General features: G+C 46.4%; 1 protein-coding gene and 1 pseudogene across 1 annotated transcript in view; one reads left to right on the top strand and one right to left on the bottom strand.

The window, feature by feature from the left end:
- Positions 1–22,174, bottom strand: part of LOC110512627 (ephrin-A3-like) — a 142,181-nt gene that overhangs the window by 77,588 nt on the left and 42,419 nt on the right. The window lies entirely within an intron of this gene.
- On the top strand, positions 6,177–21,936 carry LOC149984880 (uncharacterized; annotated as a pseudogene).

Genomic DNA, 22,174 nt, shown 5'->3' with positions numbered 1-22,174 from the left:
TGTCTCATCCCCCTCTCTTCCCCTCACTCTCCTTTCTCCTTCTCTCCCTCTCTCTTTTTGCCTGTCTCATCCCCCTCTCTTCCCCTCCCTCTCATTTCTCCTTCTCTCCCTCTCTCTTTCTGTCTGCCCCTCCCTCTCCTAACTCCCCATCTATGTCAGTAGAATGTTGGTAGTGACTGTTTGCTACACACACAGACAGAAGCAGAGAGGGAAGTTACAAGCCAAGGTCTACGCTTCAGAATTCTGCTTCTTTAAAGTCCACAGGCCGCCTTACTTTCTTAGTTTGAATTCATGAAAATTACCCTAGTTTGTTCATTCGTTGCTAGAAATACTGCTTGGAAGGTCACTGATCCATATAAAGTGGCCATGCTGTGTAAGCTACTTTATAAAGAAATAGAATATAGTAATGAATAAGAAAAGGTGTTTTGTCGCCTGAACAACAGGTTTTATAACTTACGTTAACTGTCGGCTTAGTGGAGACACACCAAACAATAGAGATGTGAAAAGACGTTTGTTGTTTTGGAAGGTCACTGTTGGCTGTCACTGCTCACTATTATTGACCTTTTCTTCCATCAGCCACAGAACAAAACATGTGTAGGAGCAAACTAAAGGAGAATAAGATCAGACAAATGATTTAAAAGAATATGACATTCAGTTGATCTGTTTTTTAGCTGTTCTCTGTCCCTCTGGCAAGGACACGCTGTCTCTTCCCTTCCTAACACTTGTTCTTTATTTACTCTCACTGCTCTGTCGCTTTCTCACCTCCCTCCCTCCCTCCCTCCCTCCCTCCCTCCCTCCCTCCCTCCCTCCCTCCCTCCCTCCCTCCCTCCTGCCCCCCCCCCCCCCCCCCCTCCCTCCCCCCTCCCTCCCTCCCTCCGCCACTGTCTGTCTTGCTCCTGTCTCTACAGCATGTCTGAACTGGTACCCCCCAGTCATTACTTGTCTCTATATGTAGAATTATCAGTCCATCCTGTCCCACCTGCCCCTGTCATCTTTCTCTCCGTTTATCCGCCTGTATGTAAAATATCTTCATCTGTTTCTCTTTCATGAATTTCTCATTTCCTTCTCCCTTATCTCCTTGGACTGACCCCTTCATCTCTCCGTCCTTCCTTCCATCCCTCGTTCCATCCCTTCCTCTATCTCTCCCTCTCATCAGCTCCATCCCTCTGCCTCCCTCCCTCCATCTTTCCATCCCTTCCTCTATCTCTCCCTCTCTCATCAGCTCCATCCCTCTGCCTCCCTCCCTCCATCTTTCCATCCCTCCTCCTGTTGCGGGCTGATTGAAATTCAAACCAACCTTTATTGCTATGCTGTGTGTTAACGGTAGACTTCCCATCTATGGACTGTGGCTGTTAGGAAAAATATTGAGCCCATGTGAGAGAAAAGCAGACAACTCATGGCTTGGTTTACTTTACCACATCATCTCACTATGCTAAAAGCAGACAACTCATGGCTTGGTTTACTTTACCACATCATCTCACTATGCTAAAAGCAGACAACTCATGGCTTGGTTTACTTTACCACATCATCTCACTATGCTAAAAGCAGATGAAGACACTGATTCCACTGCTGCTAAGACCTAAACTAGTTTTCTGTCTCTACCTCCCAAACTCTGTCCTTTCTCCCTTTTTCTCTGACGCCCTTTCCTTTCCTGCTCTCTACCTTCCCCGGTTCTCTCTCTCTCTCTCTCTCTCTCTCTCTCTCTCTCTCTCTCTCTCTCTCTCTCTCTCCCTCCCTCTCTTTCTCTCTCTCTCTCTCTCCCTCTCTTTCTCTCTCTCTCTCCCTCTCTTTCTCTCTCTCTCTCTCTCCTCTCTCTCTCTCTCTCTCTCTCCCTCTCTCTCTTTCTCTCTCTCTCTCTCTCTCCCTCTCTTTCTCTCTCTCTCTCTCTCTCTCTCTCTCTCTCTCTCTCCCCCTCCCTCTCTCTCTCTCTCTCTGTCTCTCTCTCTCTCTCTCTCTCTCTCTCTCAACATAGTTTGACAGTGAAGACACAGCAGTCATACAGAGGCGAGAGACTGCAGTAATTAACACTAATTAAAATGGCTCCCTTAACGAGATACTGTCCTTTATGCATAGGCGTGTGTGTGTGTGTGTGTGTGTGTGTGTGTGTGTGTGTGTGTGTGTGTGTGTGTGTGTGTGTGTGTGTGTGTGTGTGTGTGTGTGTGTGTGTGTGTGTGTGTGTGTGTGTGTGTGTGTGTGTGTGCGTGCGTGTGTATAAAACCTAATAAAATACATCCCACCTGTCTGCAGTGTAGGGTTAGATGAAAAGAAAGATACAGACAGATGGTGAGAGAGAGAAACAGAGAGAGAGAGAGGGAGAGAGACAGAGACAGGGAGGGAGAGAGAGAGAAACAGACCGAGAGAGAGGGAGCTAGGGAGAGAGAAAGACAGGGAGGGAGTGAGAGAGAGTGAGAGAGAGAGAGGGCTACATTTGTTTGTTAATGTGAGTCAGAAGAGGACAGGTTAAAAACAGCATTTGCGTGGCAAGTGTCACAGCTGTTCTACCAGCACACCTAATGTGTGATTTAATGTGCGTGTGTTTGTGTGTGTCTTAGCGTGTCAGCGTGTATGTGTGTGCCAGCTGTTCCACCAGCACATAGTGTGAGATTTGTTCTCTACTCTTCAATCAGAGCTCTACACCACCAACTAGGCCTACCAGACGATACCAGAGCCAGCCAACAATAGGCTCTGTGCTCGGCTCTCCAGGGCATCCAGTAGATAAGATTTATAGAGAGAGAGAGAGAAAGGATCTGGCTAAAAATACTCAAATCAGTCATAGAGCCCATTGCCTTTTATGGTTGTGAGGTCTGGGGTCCGCTCACCATCCAAGACTTCACAAAATGGGACAAACACCAAATTGAGACTCTGCATGCAGAATTCAGCAAAAATATCCTCCGTGTACAACGTAGAACACCATATAATGCATGCAGAGCACTATATAATTAGGCCGATACCCACTAATTATCAAAATCCAGAAAAGAGACGTTAAATTCTACAACCACCTAAAAGGAAGCGATTCCCAAACCTTCCATAACAAAGCCATCACCTACAGAGCGATGAACCTGGAGAAGAGTCCCCTAAGCAAGCTGATCCTGGGGTTCTGTTCACAAACACAAACACACCCCACAGAGCCACAGGACAGCAGCACAATTAGACACAACCAAATCATGAGAAAACAAAAAGATAATGACTTGACACATTGGAAAGAATTAACAAAAAAACTGAACTAGAATGCTATTTGGCCCTAAACAGAGAGTACACAGTGGCAGAATATCTGACCACTGTTACTGACCCAAATTTAAGGAAAGATTTGACTATGTACAGACTCAGTGAGCATAACCTTGCTATTGAGAAAGGCCGCCGTAGGCAGACATGGCTCTCAAGAGAAGACAGGCTATGTGCTCACTGTCCACAAAATGAGGTGGAAACTGAGCTGCACTTCCTAACCTCCTGCCAAATACATGACCATATTAGAGACACATATTTCCCTCAGATTACACAGATCCACAAAGAATTTGAAAACAAACCCAATTTGGATAAACTCCCATATCTACTGGGTAAAATTCCACAGTGTGCCATCAGAGCAGCAAGATTTGTGACCTGTTGCCACGAGAAAAGGGCAACCAGTGAAGAACACACACCATTGTAAATACAACCCATATTTATGCTTATTTATTTTATCTTGTGTCCTTTAACCATTTGTACATTTTTAAACACTGTATATATATATATATATAATATGACATTTGTAGTGTCTTTATTGTTTTGAAACTTCTGTATGTGTAATGTTTACTGTTAATTTTTATTGTTTATCTCACTTTTGAATATTATCTACCTCACTTGCTTTGGCAATGTTAACACGTTTCCCATGCCAATAAAGCCCCTTGAATTGAATTGAGAGAGAGAGAGAATGTTTATTTATTTTCCCTTTTGTACTTCAACTATTTGCACATAATGTGACATTTGAAATGTTTTTATATTTTGGAACTTTTGTGAGTGTAATATTTACTGTTAATTTGTATTGTTTATTTCACTTTTGTATGTTATCTATTTCACTTGCTTTAGTCTGCCACGTCCTGACCATAGAAAGCCTGTATTTCCTATGGTAGAGTAGGTCAGAGCGTGACTAGGGGTGTTTAGTCTAGTTTATTATTTCTATGTGGGGTTCTAGGTTTATTTTTCTATGTTGGTGTTTGTGTATGATTCCCAATTAGAGGCAGCTGGTAATCGTTGTCTCTAATTGGGGATCATACTTTAAGTTGCAGTTTTTCCACCTGTGGGTTATGGGATATTGTTTATGTTTAGTTGCCTGTTCGCAGTACATTGTCATCACGGTTCATTTATTCTTCATTTTGTTTTGTATTAGCTTAGTTTCACTTTTATTAAAATATGTGGATCTCGAAGTACTCTGCGCCTTGGTCCAATCATTATGACGAACGTGACAGAAGATCCCACCAACAACGGACCAAGCAGCGTGCCCGGGAGGTAATGGCATCCTGGTCTTTGGACGAGATTAGGGAGAGAACATCCTGGACTTGGCACGACATAGTGGCAGGAGAGAAGAGCCTATCGTGGGAGCAGGCGGAAGCAGCGAAGGAGGGACAGCGACGAAGTCGGGGAGGAAGGCCACAGAAACCACAATAATTTTTTTGGGGGGGGAGGAGCAGTCGGCGGGGCCGAGGAGTGAACCAAGAAGGAGAATTTGGAGGAGAGAGAAATGGGAGAGTTGTTGAGTTGGTGGATGACGCAGGGATATGGAAAAAAGGAACAGTTTGGTGCCACCTGAGTCAGCTCCCCGTACTCGTCCTGAGGAGTGTGTTAAAGTTCCAGAACAATTGATGGCGGCTATACGCACCATGTCTCCAGTACGTCTCCACAGTCCCATCCATCCTGTTCCTGCTCCTCTTACTCTCCCTGAAGTGCGTGTCCCCAGTCCGGTACGTCCTGTTCCTGCTCCTCTCACTCTCCCTGAAGTGCGTGTCCCCAGTCCAGTACATCCTGTTCCTGCTCCTCTCACTCTCCCTGAAGTGCATGTCCCCAGTCCAGTACATCCTGTTCCTGCTCCTCTCACTCTCCCTGAAGTGCGTGTCCCCAGTCCAGTACATCCTGTTCCTCCTCATCTCACTCTCCCTGAAGTGCATGTCCCCAGTCCAGTACATCCTGTTCCTGCTCCTCTCACTCTCCTTGGAGTGCGTGTCCACAGTCCAGTAAATCCTGTGCCTCCTCCCCGCACTCGCCCTGAGGTGCGTGTCATCAGCCCGGTACCACCAGTGCCGGTCCCACGAATCAGGCCTCCAGTGAGTGTCCACAGTCCAGTACGTCCTGTGCCTGCTCCTCGCGCTCATCCTGAGATGCGTGTCACCAGCCCGGTACCACCAGTGCCGGCCCCACGCACCAGGCTGCCTGCGACGAGCCCCAGTCCAGAGCTTCCTGAGACGGTCCACAGTCCGGAACCTCCTGAGACGGTCCACAGTCCGGAACCTCCTGCGACGGTCAACGGTTCAAAACCTCCAGCTCCATGGCCGGAGCCTTCCCCTGCGCCGATGCCCAGTCTGAACACGGTGTCCAGTTCAGCTTCAAGACCAGAGTCTTCTTCTGCGTTGGGGCCCAGTCCAGGCACAGCATCCAGTCCCTCTCCATGGCGGGAGCCTTCCCCTGTGCCGATGCCCAGTCCAGACAATATGTTCAGCCTGGGTCCATGGCTGGATCTTCGCCCCGCACCAGAGCCGCCCCCGATGCTGGCAGATGAGTGGGTACTTCGCCCCGCACCAGAGCCGCCACCGACACTAGACACCCCCCTAACCCTCCCTTTTTGTTTCAGGTTTTGCGGTTGGAGTCCGCACTTTTGGGGGTACTGTCAATTCCTGAATTTAGAGTAGGTTCAGGGCGCGATTGGCGGTAGTTGGTCTAGTTTATTATTTCTATGTGGGGTTCTAGGTTTATTTTTCTATGTTGGTGTTTGTCTATGATTCCCAATTAGAGGCAGCTGGTAATCGTTGTCTCTAATTGGGGATCATACTTAAGTTGCATTGTTCGCACTACAATGTCATCAAGGTTCGTTTAATCTTTATTTTGTTTTGTATTAGCTTTCACCTTCATTAAAATATGTGGAACTCGAAGTACGCTGCGCCTTGGTCTACACATAGTCAGACAGGGATGGTGACTCGGAAGGGCTGGAGATGGTTTGGGGAGGGCGAGGTGTTCGGGGAGGACGGGGAGGAGGATGGGGGGGACGGGGATGGTGACTCGGAAGGGCTGGAGATGGTGGGGGTTTGGGGAGGGCGAGGTGTTCGGGGAGGACGGGGAGGAGGACGGGGGGGAAGGGGATGGTGACTCGGAAGGGCTGGAGATGGTGGGGGTTTGGGGAGGGGGAGGTGTTCGGGGAGGACGGGGAGGAGGACGGGGAGGGGAGGACGGGGCTTGGATTATTGGTTATTCCTTTCAGACCATAATGTGTTTTATTACTTGATCACACTGGTAATAAATAATGTGTTGTATTACTTGATCACACTGGTAATAGATCATGTAGGAAAACTACAAACAATGCATGCAGGGCAGAATTGCAGTTGAAGTCGGAAGTTTAATACACCTTAGCCAAATACATTTAACGACTGTTTTTCACATGGCATCGCACTACATTGCTGCCTGCCATAAGATAAGGGACCGTTTCTGACAGAATTGAGAGAGAGTGAGAGAGAGCAGAGGAGGTCAGAGGGAGGAAAGAGAGGGGTGTCTAAAATAGAGAAAAAGAGAGAAAAGGAGATGGAGAACGGAGAGGGAGAACACTGCTGTTCTGGAGTCTCCAACAGTGCACACCTTCAACCCCGGGTTACGTGCAGTGTCATCATGATGGCTCTAACTAGGAACAGATTGATGCACACTTATACCCTGTGTGTGTTTGTGTGTCTTTGTGTATGTTTGAGTGTGTGTGTGTGTGTCTGTTTGTGTGTGTGTGTAACAGAGACAGACCCCCATAGTGGTGAAGGTTAGAGGTTGCTTATGTGACAGGAAATACAGCCGCAGCCTGTCTGCCAATCCACTTCTAGTGATCACACACACACACACACACACACACACACACACACACACACATACACGCGCACACACACACACACACACACACACACACACACACACACACACATGCGCGCGCACACACACACACACATGCGCGCGCGCGCACACACACACACACACACACACACACACACACACACACACACTCGACACACACTCTGAGGACAGTGGCGGCAGGTCTTTGAGCGCAGCAGTGGGGTTTGAAGGTACTGAGTATGAACCAGTATTATCTGTCATAATCACTCTCTCTCTCCGTCTCTCTCTCCCCCTCACAGTCTCTCTCTCCGTCTCTCTCTCCGTCTCTCTCTCCCCCTCACAGTCTCTCTCTCCGTCTCTCTCTCCGTCTCTCTCTCCCCTCTCACAGTCTCTCTCGCCGTCTCTCTCGCCGTCTCTCTCTCCGTCTCTCTCTCCCCTCTCACAGTCTCTCTCGCCGTCTCTCTCGCCGTCTCTCTCTCCGTCTCTCTCTCCCCTCTCTCCGTCTCTCTCTCCGTCTCTCTCTCCCCTCTCACAGTCTCTCTCTCCGTCTCTCTCTCCCCTCTCACAGTCTCTCTCTCCGTCTCTCTCTCCGTCTCTCTCTCCCCCTCAGTCTCTCTCTCCGTCTCTCTCTCCGTCTCTCTCTCCCCCTCACAGTCTCTCTCTCCGTCTCTCTCTCCGTCTCTCTCTCCCCCTCACAGTCTCTCTCTCCGTCTCTCTCTCCGTCTCTCTCTCCCCTCTCACAGTCTCTCTCTCCGTCTCTCTCTCCGTCTTTCTCTCCCCCTCACAGTCTCTCTCTCCGTCTCTCTCTTCGTCTCTCTCTCCCCTCTCACAGTCTCTCTCGCCGTCTCTCTCGCCGTCTCTCTCTCCGTCTCTCTCTCCCCTCTCACAGGCTAACTCTACCCTCTTCCCCTCTCTCTCTTTATCTCACAGTCTCTCTCTGTTTCTCTACATCTATGTATTGAGCTTTATCTCACAGTCTCTCTCTGTTTCTCTACATCATGTATTGAGCTTTATCTCCCATCCATCTGTCTCTCTCTCTGTTTCTCTACATCATGTATTGAGCTTGATCTCCCATCCATCTGTCTCTCTCTCTGTTTCGCTACATCATGTATTGAGCTTGATCTCCCATCCATCTGTCTATCTCTCTGTTTCTCTACAACTATGTATTGAGCTTTTTCTCCCATCCATCTGTCTATCTCTCTGTTTCTCTACATCTATGTATTGAGCTTGATCTCCCATCCATCTGTCTCTCTCTTCAGTTTCACACATATCCATGCAGTTGTCACAGTGTGGTGGGTTATCTGTCCAGTGATGACCTTATTCTCTCTGTCTGAAGGTTCTGCTAGCGATCCACCTGAAAAATGCTAACCATACTATTTCAGCGTGAAGGGGGAGTTGTGTGAGTGTGTGTGAGTGTGTGTGTGTCCAACACGGAAGACAGCACACATTTAGGCCTCACTTTATATAACCACTGTTCAGCAAGCAGATAGATAAAGAGAAAGATAGACAGAGAGAGAGAGAGACAGATGGGTAGAGCATGAGGTAGAGAGGGTGTGTGTGTGTGTGTGTGTGTGTGTGTGTGTGTGTGTGTGTGTGTGTTATTTTTATTATTTGTATTTAACCTTTATTTAACTAGGCAAGTCAGTTACAGTTTTTTTTGGATATCTTACACACTAAAATTAAAAGTAGTACACTATTAGCAAAACCTTACACTCAAGAAGCAAAACATCAGCCCATCCAACCAATTGGTTCAACACAGTCATAAGGTGTGCAAACACTCGTTTGCTTAATTGTAGACACACCAATCAGGTGTATAAGCACTATAAAAAGCAGCAGGTGAGTTCATCGGTCTTCAAGCACAATGGAAAGAGTCAGCGAAAGAGTAAGACGAGGAGGAGGAGGACAACGAGGACGAGGAGGAGGAGAACGTGAAGACGAGGAGAATGAGGAGGACGAGGAGGATGAGGAGGAGGACGAGGAGAACGAGGAGGACGAGGAGGAGAACGAGGAGGACGAGGAGGAGGACGAGAAGGAGGAGGAAGGGGAGGAAGAGGAAGAGGAAGACAAGAAGGTGCTCAAAGAGGACCGAATCTGACAAATGAGATCCGCGCAACACTGGTTGACCACGTTGTCAACCACGGCCTGACGCTGAGGGAAATTGGACTGCGCGTACAGCCAAATCTAAGCCGATATGCAGTGGCAAGTGTGATGAGAACATTTCGACTGGAAAGTAGGTATTGTAAAAATATCATCATATCAAAAACATCTGCACGGTTTCAGTAACTGCTTACAGTACTGTATTCTATGCACTATCAGCACTGCTGTTACCTTTTCCTGTGAAATTACTGTACTATTGTATACTGAATTTTTTCTACATAGGATTGAGGGTCAGGGACGACAAGGGGGAAGGCCTCCTATGTTCACAGAACAGCAAGAGAGGGAGATAGTAAACATGGTTTTGGCCAACAATGCTATAACACTCAAGCAGCTCCAAGCTAACATTGTCAATAACCACGCCATTTTCAACGATATCCATCAGGTCTCAACATCAACATCGGCACGCATCCTAAAGAGAAAACATATTCAAATGAAGCAAATTTATCGAGTGCCTTTCGAGCGCAATTCCGAAAGGGTGAAACGACTGCGGCATGATTATGTAGAGGTATGTATTCACTTTACCAGTGTGATCTTGCATTCTGTCTCATAATCTTTTACTGTACTGTAATATGTATACTAGATCTATACTGAACTACACAATTTTGCCTGACACTGTTTGTCAGAGAGTTTTACGAATGAATGGAGAGGAGATCCAGCATGAGTTCATTTACGTAGATGAGGCTGGGTTCAACCTGACGAGAACACGAAGGAGGGGAAGAAACATCATTGGCCACAGGGCTATAGTCAATGTCCCAGGGCAACGTGGGGGTAATATAACACTCTGTGCAGCCATTACACAGAATGGGGTCCTCCACCGCCATGCCCATATAGGCCCTTACAACACAGCACTCATACGTACATTCTTGGACCAATTGCACAACATAACAGCAGCAAATCAAATCGATCATATGCAATACATTGTCTGGGACAATGTGTCTTTCCACTGCTCTGCTCTGGTTCAGAACTGGTTTCAGCAACATCCACATTTCACCATCCTATATCTTCCACCATACTCTCCATTCCTCAACCCTATAGAAGAGTTTTTCTCAGCATGGCGGTGGAAGGTATATGATCTCCGTCTCCAGGCTGAGGTACCCCTCATCCAAGCCATGGAGGAGGCCTGTGACCAGATGGAGGTAGCAGCAATGCAAGGATGGATTCGTCATTCAAGACGTTTCTTTCCAAGGTGTCTTGCTAATGACAACATTGCCTGCGATGTTGATGACATTCTCTGGCCAGATCCAGCTAGGCGAAGAGACAATGTCTAGTTATTTATTTATTTTACATTTTGAACTTACAATATGTAAAGTGACGTTTGGTTACAGTATTATGACTCTCCATGTCAACATTTTGGGCGTGTTGAGAAATAAATGAGTTTCTTCAGTCTGCAACATTGGTCTTGTGTAGTGTTTGGTGAATTTACATTATATTTGTACTTTGTTGATAGTAGCCTACTCTAATCATATGGAAGTAGAAGTGCTAAAAGTGGTTTAGGTTTATCACAGCAGAGTGTAACTCGTACAAACAGAGTATAGTAATGTGAAACGTGTGTGTTTCATATGGTAACAAAGTGTGGTTTTTAAAAAGAAGTGTATGGTTTTTACAAGAGTGTTTAATTTTGCAAAAGATCTGTAGTGTTTTGCTAATTGTGTGTGTGGTTGTGGTAATTGTGTGTAGTGTTTTGAAAACACAGGCCCTGTTTTGAAAATCGTGCTTAAGCATTGAAAAAAAACTGTAAGAACAAATTCTTATTTACAATGATGGCCTAGAAAAAGGCAAAAGGTCTCCATCGGGGACGGGGGCTGGGATGAAACATTTAAAATCAAATATAAATATAGGACAAAACACACATCACGACAAGAGAGACACCACAACACTGCATAAAGAGAGACCTAAGACAATAACACAGCATGGTAGCAACACAACATGACAACAACATGGTAGCAACACAACATGGTACAAACATTATTGGGCACAGACAACAGCACAAAGGGCAAGAAGGTGGAGACAACAACACATCACGCAAAGCAGCCACAACTGTCAGTAAGAGTGTCCATAATCGTTAGCTGCAGTGAACTGAAAAGAGGAGCGACCCAGGGATGTGTGTGCTTTGGGGACCTTTAACAGAATGTGACTGGCAGAACAGGTGTTGTATGAGGAGGATGAGGGATGCAGTAGATATCTCAGATAGGGGGGAATGAGGCCTAAGAGGGTTTTATAAATAAGCATCAACCAGTGGGTCTTGCGACGGGTAAACAGAGATGACCAGTTTACAGAGGAGTATAGAGTGCAGTGATGTGTCTTATAAGGAGCATTGGTGGAAAATCTGATGGCAGAATGGTAAAGAACATCTAGCCGCTCGAAAGCACCCTTAACTGCCGATCTATAAATGACATCTCTGTAGTCTAGCATGGGTAGGATGGTCATCTGAATCAGGGTTAGTTTGGCAGCTGGGGTGAAAGAGGAGTGATTACGATAGAGGAAACCAAGTCTAGATTTAACCTTAGCCTGCAGCTTTGATATGTGCTGAGAGAAGGACAGTGTACCGTCTAGCCATACTTGTATGAGGTGACTACCTCAAGCTCTAAACCCTCAGAGGTAGTAATCACACTGGTGGGAAGAGGGGTATTCTTCTTACCAAAAAACATGGCCTTTGTTTTGGAGGTATTCAGAACAGAGCAGAGAAAGAGTTTTGGAGGTAATCAGAACAGGGCAGAGAAAACTTTTTGGACACTAAGAAAGCTTTGTTGTAGAGCGTTCAACACAAAATCCTGGAAGGGGCCAGCTGTGTATAAGACTATTATCTACATATAAACTGATGAGAAAGCTTCCTACTGCTTGAGCTATGTTGTTGATGTAAATTGAGAAGAGCGTGGGACCTAGGATTGAGAACACCAGAAGAAGAATCATATTTTATTTAAGTAGGCAAGTCAGTTAAGAACAAATTACTATTTACAATGATGGCTTACTGTGGAACAGGGGCAGAACGACAGATTTTTACCTTGTCAGCCATGGGATTCGATCCATCAACCTTTTGGTTATTGTGCCAATAACCAAAAGGTTGATGGATCGAATCCCATGGCTGACAAGGTAAAAATCTGTCGTTCTGCCCCTGTTCCACAGTAAGCCATCATTCTAACACACTCTAACCACTAGGCTACCTGCCACCCCATTTCAATTACCATAGTGAATTACTGTAAGGGATGGGTTACCAACTGGAGATTTGACACAAACATAAAATGTTTTTTTGGAGGTCATTTAGCACCTCAAGACTCAGTTTTTGTACCTTTATTTAACTAGGCAAGTCAGTTAAGAACAAATTCTTATTTTCATTGACGGGCTAGGAACAGTGGGTTAACTGCCTGTTCAGGGGCAGAACGACAGATTTGTACCTTGTCAGCTCGGGGGTTTGAACTTGCAACCTTCCGGTTACTAGTCCTTCCGGTTACTAGTCCAATGCTCTAACCACTAGGCTACCCTGCCGCCCCAGTGATGGCCTGCAGGGGGAACCTTGTAGCGGGGCAGGGGAAACAGAGGGAGAAGCATCGGGTATAGTTGCATTAGAAGGGGTGGGACATGATATGTTGGACGGGCAAGGAGATATGGCTGATTCAAATAGGAATCCTGACTTAATGAAGTGGTGAGAAAAAGAGAAAGACATGCAGGCAGAGGTCTGGAGGACAGAGAAAGGGATGGAGAGAGAGAAGAGAAAGGGAGAAGAGGTTAAAAAAATACTTCTCCCTTTCTCTCCCTCTTTATCTCTCCCTCTTTATCCATCCCTCTCTCTCTCCATCCATCCCTCTCTCTCCATCCATCCCTCTCTCTCTCCATCCATCCCCCTCTCTCTCCATCCATCCCCCTCTCTCTCCATCCATCCCTCTCTCCATCCATCCATCTCTCTCTCCATCCATCCCTCTCTCTCTCCATCCATCCCTCTCTCCATCCATCCCTCTCTCTCCATCCATCCCTCTCTCTCTCCATCCATCCCTCTCTCTCTCCATCCAACCCTCTCTCTCTCCATCCATCCCCTCTCTCTCCATCCAATCCCTCCCCCTCTCTCTCCATCCATCCCCCTCTCTCTCTCTCCATCCATCCATCCCTCTCTCTGTCCATCCATCCCTCTCTCTCTCTCTCCATCCATCCCTCTCTCTGTCCATCCATCCCTCTCTCTCTCCATCCATCCCTCTCTCTCCATCCATCCCTCTCTCTGTCCATCCATCCCTCTCTCTCTCCATCCATCCCTCTCTCTCTCCATCCATCCCTCTCTCCATCCATCCCTCTCTCTCCATCCATCCCTCTCTCTCTCCATCCATCCCTCTCTCTCCATCCATCCCTCTCTCTGTCCATCCATCCCTCTCTCTCTCCATCCATCCCTCTCTCCATCCATCCCTCTCTCTCTCCATCCATCCCTCTCTCTCTCCATCCCTCTCTCTCTCCATCCAACCCTCTCTCTCTCCATCCATCCCTCCCTCTCTCCATCCATCCCTCTCTCTCTCCATCCCTCCCTCTCTCTCTCCACCCATCCCTCTCTCTCTCTATCCATCCCCCTCTCTCTCTCTCTATCCATCCATCTCTCTGTCCATCCATCCCTCTCTCTCTCTCCATCCATCCCTCTCTCTCTCCATCCATCCCTCTCTCTCTCTCCATCCATCCCTCTCTCTCTCCATCCATCCCTCTCTCTCTCCATCCATCCCTCTCTCTCCATCCATCCCTCTCTCTCTCTCCATCCATCCCTCTCTCTCTCCATTCATCCCTCTCTCTCTCCATCCATCCCTCTCTCTCTCCATCCATCCCTCTCTCTCTCCATCCATCCCTCTCTCTCTCTCTCTCCATCAATCCCTCTCTCCATCCATCCCTCTCTCCCCTGGTCCAGAAGTCTTTCTCAGTAGTGATTACCGTTCCATATCACTGCTTAACTTGTGTCTAAAGAAAATGTTGCAATCCTATAGTGTCACATAGCACTGAAGATTCTGCTTTACTGAAGACACTTAAAATGACATATGTAACCGATGTGAAATGGCTAGCTAGTTAGCGCAGTGAGCGCTAATAGCGTTTCAATCTGTAACGTCACTTGCCCTGAGACATTGAAGTAGTTGTTCCCCTTGCTCTGCAAGAGCCATGGCTTTTGTGGAGCGATGGGTAACGATGCTTTCTGGGTGGCAGTTGGTTCGGGGCGAGGAGAGGGACGGAAGCAACACTGTTACACATACACACACTCATCCAAGCATACACACTTATACACACACACAAACTAATACCCACATGTATAGTATGTGTGTTTATATGATTACCCTTCATGTTATTTGCTAGAAATTGAGAGGTTGAGCCAACACACACACACACCAACAACTTCCTTCTGATTCCGTGCAAATCACTGGTCCGTGACGCTTGTTAAAAGGACAATTGTTCCCTGTATACACACTTTAATGCTTCTCTCTATACCAAACGTAATTGTTTTATTGTTTCATTCCAGTGTTTTCCCTGAGCATTAAGGCCAGGACCATTCCACCACGGCTATTAAACGATAATGGCTCCGGAGCCTGGTAAACAAACACACTGTCTATTAAGTAGTAATGGTGTATAAAGTGGTAACGATATCAATCATAACGGAGAGAGAGTAATCTGATGAGGTGTGCAGGGACAGTCGTTAGCCAATAGGGACAGGCTGATTTCGAACGAGGTTTACGACACACTTAATGTCCTAACGAACCAATGACTTACTGAGATCAACGAGCTACACACACTGAAATCATGGTTCACGCACACACACACACACACACACACACACACACACACACACACACACACACACACACACATACACACACACATGCTCACACACACGCACGCACACACACACACCCACACACAAACCCCCCCCCCCCCCCCACACACACACACACACACACACATACACACACACATGCTCACACACACGCACACACACACACCCACACACAAACCCCCCCCCCCCCACACACACACACACACACACACACACACACACACACACACACACACACACACACACACACACATGCTCACACACACGCACACACACACACCCACACACAAACCCCCCCCCCCCCCCCACACACACACACACACAGGCACACACGCACACACACACACAGACACAGATTAGGAAACCTTCTGATTGGATGGGTCATGACCTGAGAGATACGGAGGAGAGAGTAAGAAACCTTCTGACTGGATGGGTCTGAGAGATACGGAGGAGAGAGTAAGAAACCTTCTGACTGGATGGGTCTGAGAGATACGGAGGAGAGAGTAAGAAACCTTCTGACTGGATGGGTCATGACCTGAGAGATACGGAGGAGAGAGTAAGAAACCTTCTGATTGGATGGGTCATGACCTGAGAGATACGGAGGAGAGAGTAAGAAACCTTCTGATTGGATGGGTCATGACCTGAGAGATACGGAGAAAAGAGTAAGAAACCTTTTGATTGGATGGGTCATGACCTGAGAGATACGGAGAAGAGAGTAAGAAACCTTCTGACTGGATGGGTCATGACCTGAGAGATACGGAGGAGAGAGTAAGAAACCTTCTGACTGGATGGGTCTGAGAGATACGGAGGAGAGAGTAAGAAACCTTCTGACTGGATGGGTCATGACCTGAGAGATACGGAGAAAAGAGTAAGAAACCTTTTGATTGGATGGGTCATGACCTGAGAGATACGGAGAAGAGAGTAAGAAACCTTCTGACTGGATGGGTCATGACCTGAGAGATACGGAGGAGAGAGTAAGAAACCTTCTGACTGGATGGGTCATGACCTGAGAGATACGGAGAAGAGAGTAAGAAACCTTCTGACTGGATGGGTCTGAGAGATACGGAGGAGAGAGTAAGAAACCTTTTGATTGGATGGGTCATGACCTGAGAGATACGGAGAAGAGAGTAAGAAACCTTCTGACTGGATGGGTCATGACCTGAGAGATACGGAGGAGAGAGTAAGAAACCTTCTGACTGGATGGGTCGTGACCTGAGAGATACGGAGAAGAGAGTAAGAAACCTTCTGACTGGATGGGTCTGAGAGATACGGAGGAGAGAGTAAGAAACCTTCTGACTGGATGGCTGCAGGTTAGTTTGGCTGATTTTGTGTTTCAGTTGACCCACCCAGATAGAAGAGTTCCTGGCTGTGTGTGTGTGTGTGTGTGTGTGTGTGTGTGGGTGTGTGTGTGTGTGTGTGTGTGTGTGGGTGTGTGTGTGTGTGTGTGTGTGTGTGTGTGTGGGTGTTCTGCATCCCTGACTCTCTCTAAAACTACATAGAAAGGTAATGATTGATGTTTCATTCTTTCTTTTTTTAAAACTGAATATACTGTATATCTGAGTCCCTGTTGTAAACTAAGAGCAACCAAGTCTGAAACAGAAAATAGGCTAAAAGAACCTCCAGCTCCTAACAGCAACCACACACACACACACACACACACACACACACACACACACACACACACACACACACACACACACACACACACACACACACACACACACACACACACACACACACACACAGGCAAAAGCACGATCTGATCTAGAGTTGCCACTCAGGTGTCTTCTGTTTTTAAAACATCCATCATACCCTTCAACCCTTCAACAGAGAGACAAAGTGGGAAAACACAGAGAGAGAGACAGGAGAGGAGGTGAAGTAGGAGAACAAGCTGTAGAGGAGGTGGAGGAAGATGCACAGACAGAAGTAGACACTGTAGTAGAAAAACAAATAGCGGTGAGCAGAGGAAACAGAGGACTACTGAGAGGAGACTGACTGCTGTGAGAGGCTCTCTAACTCTCAGAGGGATTACATACCAAGTGGTGGTGGAGGTGGTGGTGGTGGTGGTGGTGGTGGTGGTGTGCGTGCTCGCGTGTGTGTGCGTGTGTGTGTGGTGTAAACACCACCACCATGGCTTCACAGTGGCAAGAGTATTTCATGCTATAATGGATTGAAGACTGGAACACACTGCAAACAAAGCACTCTGCACAACAACACAGGACACGCCAGTGTGTGGTAGTGGGGGTCTCAGCTCTCATCTACACTCTGACCTCTCATTTTACACTCTGACCTCTCATCTCCACTTTGACCACTCCCACAGGAGGAGAATTCCACCATCAGACATGGTAACCTCCTATATGACCACACACACACACACAAACATGTACATCAGAAGACACGAATAACCATGCAGAGAGAAACGTGACACAAATTCAACATACAAACTCAAAACACTCTCTTTCACACACACACACACACACACACACACACACACACACACACACACACACACACACACACACACACACACACACACACACACACACACACACACACACACACATACACACACACAGCGCCTTGCACGACCCATGCTGTAGTGTGCTGGTAATTTGGGATTAGTGAATGTGTTTATTTCTAATCTAGGTCTGGGAGACAGAGACATTGACATGCAAATCAAGTCAGACCAATTTACTCAGATGCAAATATCTACCAAACACACATAAAATGCAAATAAATTACTTAAAAATCATACAATGTGATTTTCTGGATTTTTGTTTTAGATTCCGTCTCTCATAGTTGAAGTGTACCTATGATAAAAATTACAGACCTCTACATGCTTTGTAAGTAGGAAAACCTGCAAAATCGGCAGTGTGTCAAATACTTGTTCTCCCCAATGTATCTACCAAACACAGTGATTCACATATACACATATTACGAACGCTTCACAAACACACACACAAACACACACACGCACACACTAACACACACAGAAACGCACACACATGAATGGCTGTGTGAGGGATTGTTGTGTCTATCAAAGGGGTATGTAGCAGTGAGCTCAGACCATGCCCAGCATTACATACTTAGTATTAGTATTAGTATTACTTACATCACTACAATAGGAATGAGGCCTTTCACATCCCTTAACCCTCCCTTCATTATCTCTCCTCTCCTCTCTTTCACATCCCTTAACCCTCCCTTCAAACTCTCTCCTCTCCTCTCTTTCACATCCCTTCACACTCTCTCCTCTCCTCTCTTTCACATCCCCTAACCCTCCCTTCACACTCTCTCCTCTCCTCTCTTTCACATCCCTTAACCCTCCCTTCACACTCTCTCCTCTCCTCTCTTTCACATCCCTTAACCCTCTTTCCTCTCCTCTATTTCACATCCCCTAACCCTCCTTCACACTCTCTCCTCTCCTCTCTTTCACATCCCTTAACCCTCCCTTCAAACTCTCTCCTCTCCTCTCTTTCACATCCCTTCACACTCTCTCCTCTCCTCTCTTTCACATCCCCTAACCCTCCCTTCACACTCTCTCCTCTCCTCTCTTTCACAACCCTTAACCCTCCTTCACACTCTCTCCTCTCCTCTATTTCACATCCCCTAACCCTCCTTCACACTCTCTCCTCTCTTTCACATCCCTTCACACTCTCTCCTCTTCTCTATTTCACATCCCCTAACCCTCCTTCACACTCTCTCCTCTCCTCTCTTTCACAACCCTTAACCCTCACTTCACACTCTCTCCTCTCCTCTCTTTCACATCCCCTAACCCTCCCTTCACTATCTCTACTTTCCTCTCTTTCACATCCACTAAACCTCTCTTCACACTCTCTGCTCTCTTTCATATTCCTTAACCCTCCCTTCACACTCTCTCTTCTCTTTCACATCCCCTAACCCTCCCTTCACTCTCTCTCCTCTCCTCTCTTTCACATCCCCTAAACCTCCCTTCAATCCTCCCTCCCCCCATGCCTCCTACTGTTCCTCTTCTCATCTTCCTCTCCCTGTCGGTTCTGACTGTTCCCCTTCTCATCTCATCTCCCTCTCCCTGTCGGTTCTGACTGTTCCCCTTCTCATCTCAACTCCCTCTCCCTGTCGGTTCTGACTGTTCCCCTTCTCATCTCATCTACCTCTCCCTGTCGGTTCTGACTGTTCCCAATACCTTCATCCTCTTTCTTCCCCTTTCACTCTTCTTCAGCCTCTACTGTTTCCTCTTTTCTCTCCTGTCATTCCTCTCTCTTCTCTTCCATCTCTCTCCAGTGTTAGTGAGCGTGACTGGGCCAGATTGGTGTGTATTAACGTGAGTGGAGCGTGACCACAAAGCCATGGAAAGAGAGTACCATCCATACTGAGATACTAAGACTGGGATTTACCATCACACAGTCAGCGCTGTGTGTGTGTGTGTGTGTGTGTGTGTGTGCGTGTGTGTGTGTGTGTGTGTGTGTGTGTGTGTGTGTGTGTGTGTGTGTGTGTGTGTGTGTGTGTGTGTGTGTGTGTGTGTGTGTGTGTGTGTGTGTGTGTGTGTGTGTGTGCGTGTGTGTGTGTGTGTGTGTGTGTGTGCGTGTGTCTCACCACCACCACTCCAAATATGTATCAAATTACATGTGGGCAACTTTCACCTCAGTTCTCAGCGGAGACATGGAGAAAAAGAGAAACTCTGATCTACACTGGTCATCAGGTGTTGACTTGTACAGCTACATATGAACATATTTTACTTGTGCATAAGGCATATGTTTTGTCCATTTGCAATATGATTTCATAAGAAGTCAAAAGTCAAAGTCAAAGTCAAAAGTCACTTTTTTGGGGCCAAATGCCATAAGAAATGTCCAAATGCAATATGAAAGATTTGAAAGTGCCAAATCAGGATTTTATGTCCATTTGCCATGTACCATCAATAATTTGACATGCTCAAAAACACTGCAGAAATGCTAAATTGACTGGCCTGATGAACTCCTTGTGTTGATTTCATCATGTCCATTTGGAGATGTTTTTCACTGTTGAATCATATTGCAAATGCACGTGCATTTGGTTGGGTATGGAAAAACACTTTTAGGGTGATTTTAACCACTTCCGGTTGCTCCATGAAGCTTAAAATCAACACATGTAGACCTCATAGTGGCCTGATGGATTGTCATCGAAGACAGGTTCATAAGACATTCATAACCCACATAGGCTGCAGGTCAAATTTAGGGGTGCAGGCAATGTATTCCCATAGGGAGAGAAGTCATTGAAAACTGTTTGATGTAAACACCTTCTTTTAACTGTTAAGGGTTAATGCCACACAGTCAAGGTTAGGCTTGCACAGATCAGGAGGACCTCAGGAACGTTCCTGAGGTCAAATTGTGCTTCTCACCCTAAAGGTTCTCCCACTGTCACCCAAAAACAAATGAAAACTAGGGCCAGGCTTCATTATGCGCCTACTTTTTCTCATGGTCGCTGCGCTTAGACCGAGCGAGCTACAGTCAAGTGGGGCATCTCGTTGAACTCGGCACAACCTAGAGATTATGGTAATGCCATTGCAGGATCTGGGTGTCTGTAAGCACCGCACTTTGTCACTCCATCCTTGCTGTGTGTGTGTGTGTGTGTGTGTGTGTGTGTGTGTGTGTGTGTGTGTGTGTGTGTGTGTGTGTGTGTGTGTGTGTGTGTGTGTGTGTGTGTGTGTGTGTGTGTGTGTGTGTGTGTGTGTGTGTGAGCTTTTCTTTGACATCTGTTGGGAGAAATTACTGATTTACAGTTCATAAGGGTTGCCTAATAACACATATGAAGTTTTGAAAAGATCAGACCTTTTTAACCCTTCAAAATAGCACCTATGACAACATTTTAAGGCACTTCCGGTTTACACAGGAAGCTGAAAGTGAACACATATCCTCCTTGGGGTAGGCACTTATAGAATTTTGAGTTATAAGTCTTTACGTTAAGAACTGACTTATTTACGGAGGGTTTAGTGAGTGTGTGTTATTTCAGAAAATCCCAGAAAATCCCAGAAATCTTGCAGAGCTCCGAAGCACACTTTAAAAAGATTCAAATGAACATGCTGCAACTGGATCTGTAACTAAAAAATATATATATTTTTGAACATCATCAATTTGACATTGTGCGATTTGTCTTAAATGACGATAGATAAATGACTGGTTCTTTTTTTATTGACACCAGAGGTTCATTTCCTCTGACGTGAAGCGCAAAAATTATTGCTCTATTTTCATTTTTGACCTTTAATCCCAGAAAAATTACCATAACTCAAAAACCGTTGAGGCCAGAGACGCCATCTTGTTCGGGGCCAGCTGCCCATTATGCCAAACTTATGCTCACCAAGTTTCGTCTTCAAAATCTTTTCCATTTAGAAGATAAGGCAATGTTGTGATTGGTGATGTTTTGTACATTTGCAATATGATTTCATTCGCCCTCTTGTGGGATTTACCGGGAGAGCAGAAAAATGACCAAAATTTTTACATTTTATTAAACGGACACCGAATGTCTGAGAGAGTTCGTTTGATGACCTCCTGGAAGACGCCGTCGACCCGACGCCGTCCGCGAATTTAAAAAAAGTTGTCGGACGTCTAGTAAGTAATTTGCAATGTGGACTTTCTCACTAACCATATGGAAAATCTCAAAATGTTCCCTTAAGGTATGAAAGTGATCTACTCTGGCCATCAGGTGTTGACTTGTAAAGCTACATATGAAAGTGATCTACTCTGGTCATCAGGTGTTGACTTGCATAGCTACATATGAAAGTGATCTACTCTGGCCATCAGGTATCTGATGAGAGATGTTGTGGCTGAATATCTGTTCATCATTCACAGCCCAATGGACAAACTCCACATCTAATGAAATCAAACTCAGCCCTGACTCCCCGACAAGTGTGTTAGTGTGTGAGTGTGAATGTGTGTGTGTGTGTGTCCCATCAGCCGTCTGTCGATACCCTCAGACAGCCTTCACCCCAGTAACAGGAGAGGATGAAGAAAAACAGCATCTCTCGCTTTCTCTCTAATTAGAAAGGACAAACCCAGTACTCTGATGGCCCGTCAGCTCTCTGTCAATACGCACTGTGTGTGTGTGTGTGTGTGTGTGTGTGTGTGTGCGCACGCTCGTGACAGCCTTCACGGACAAGCCGAGATGCGCAGCAGAGCAAACTATCCTCTCTTGTCTTCCAGATGACAAAGCAGGATCCTACAGTCACCCAAT

Source organism: Oncorhynchus mykiss, chromosome 2 (assembly GCF_057628025.1).
Source record: "Oncorhynchus mykiss isolate SJ-2025 chromosome 2, ASM5762802v1, whole genome shotgun sequence".
Lineage (NCBI taxonomy): Eukaryota > Metazoa > Chordata > Actinopteri > Salmoniformes > Salmonidae > Oncorhynchus > Oncorhynchus mykiss.
This window is presented reverse-complemented; position numbering and strand designations above follow the sequence as displayed.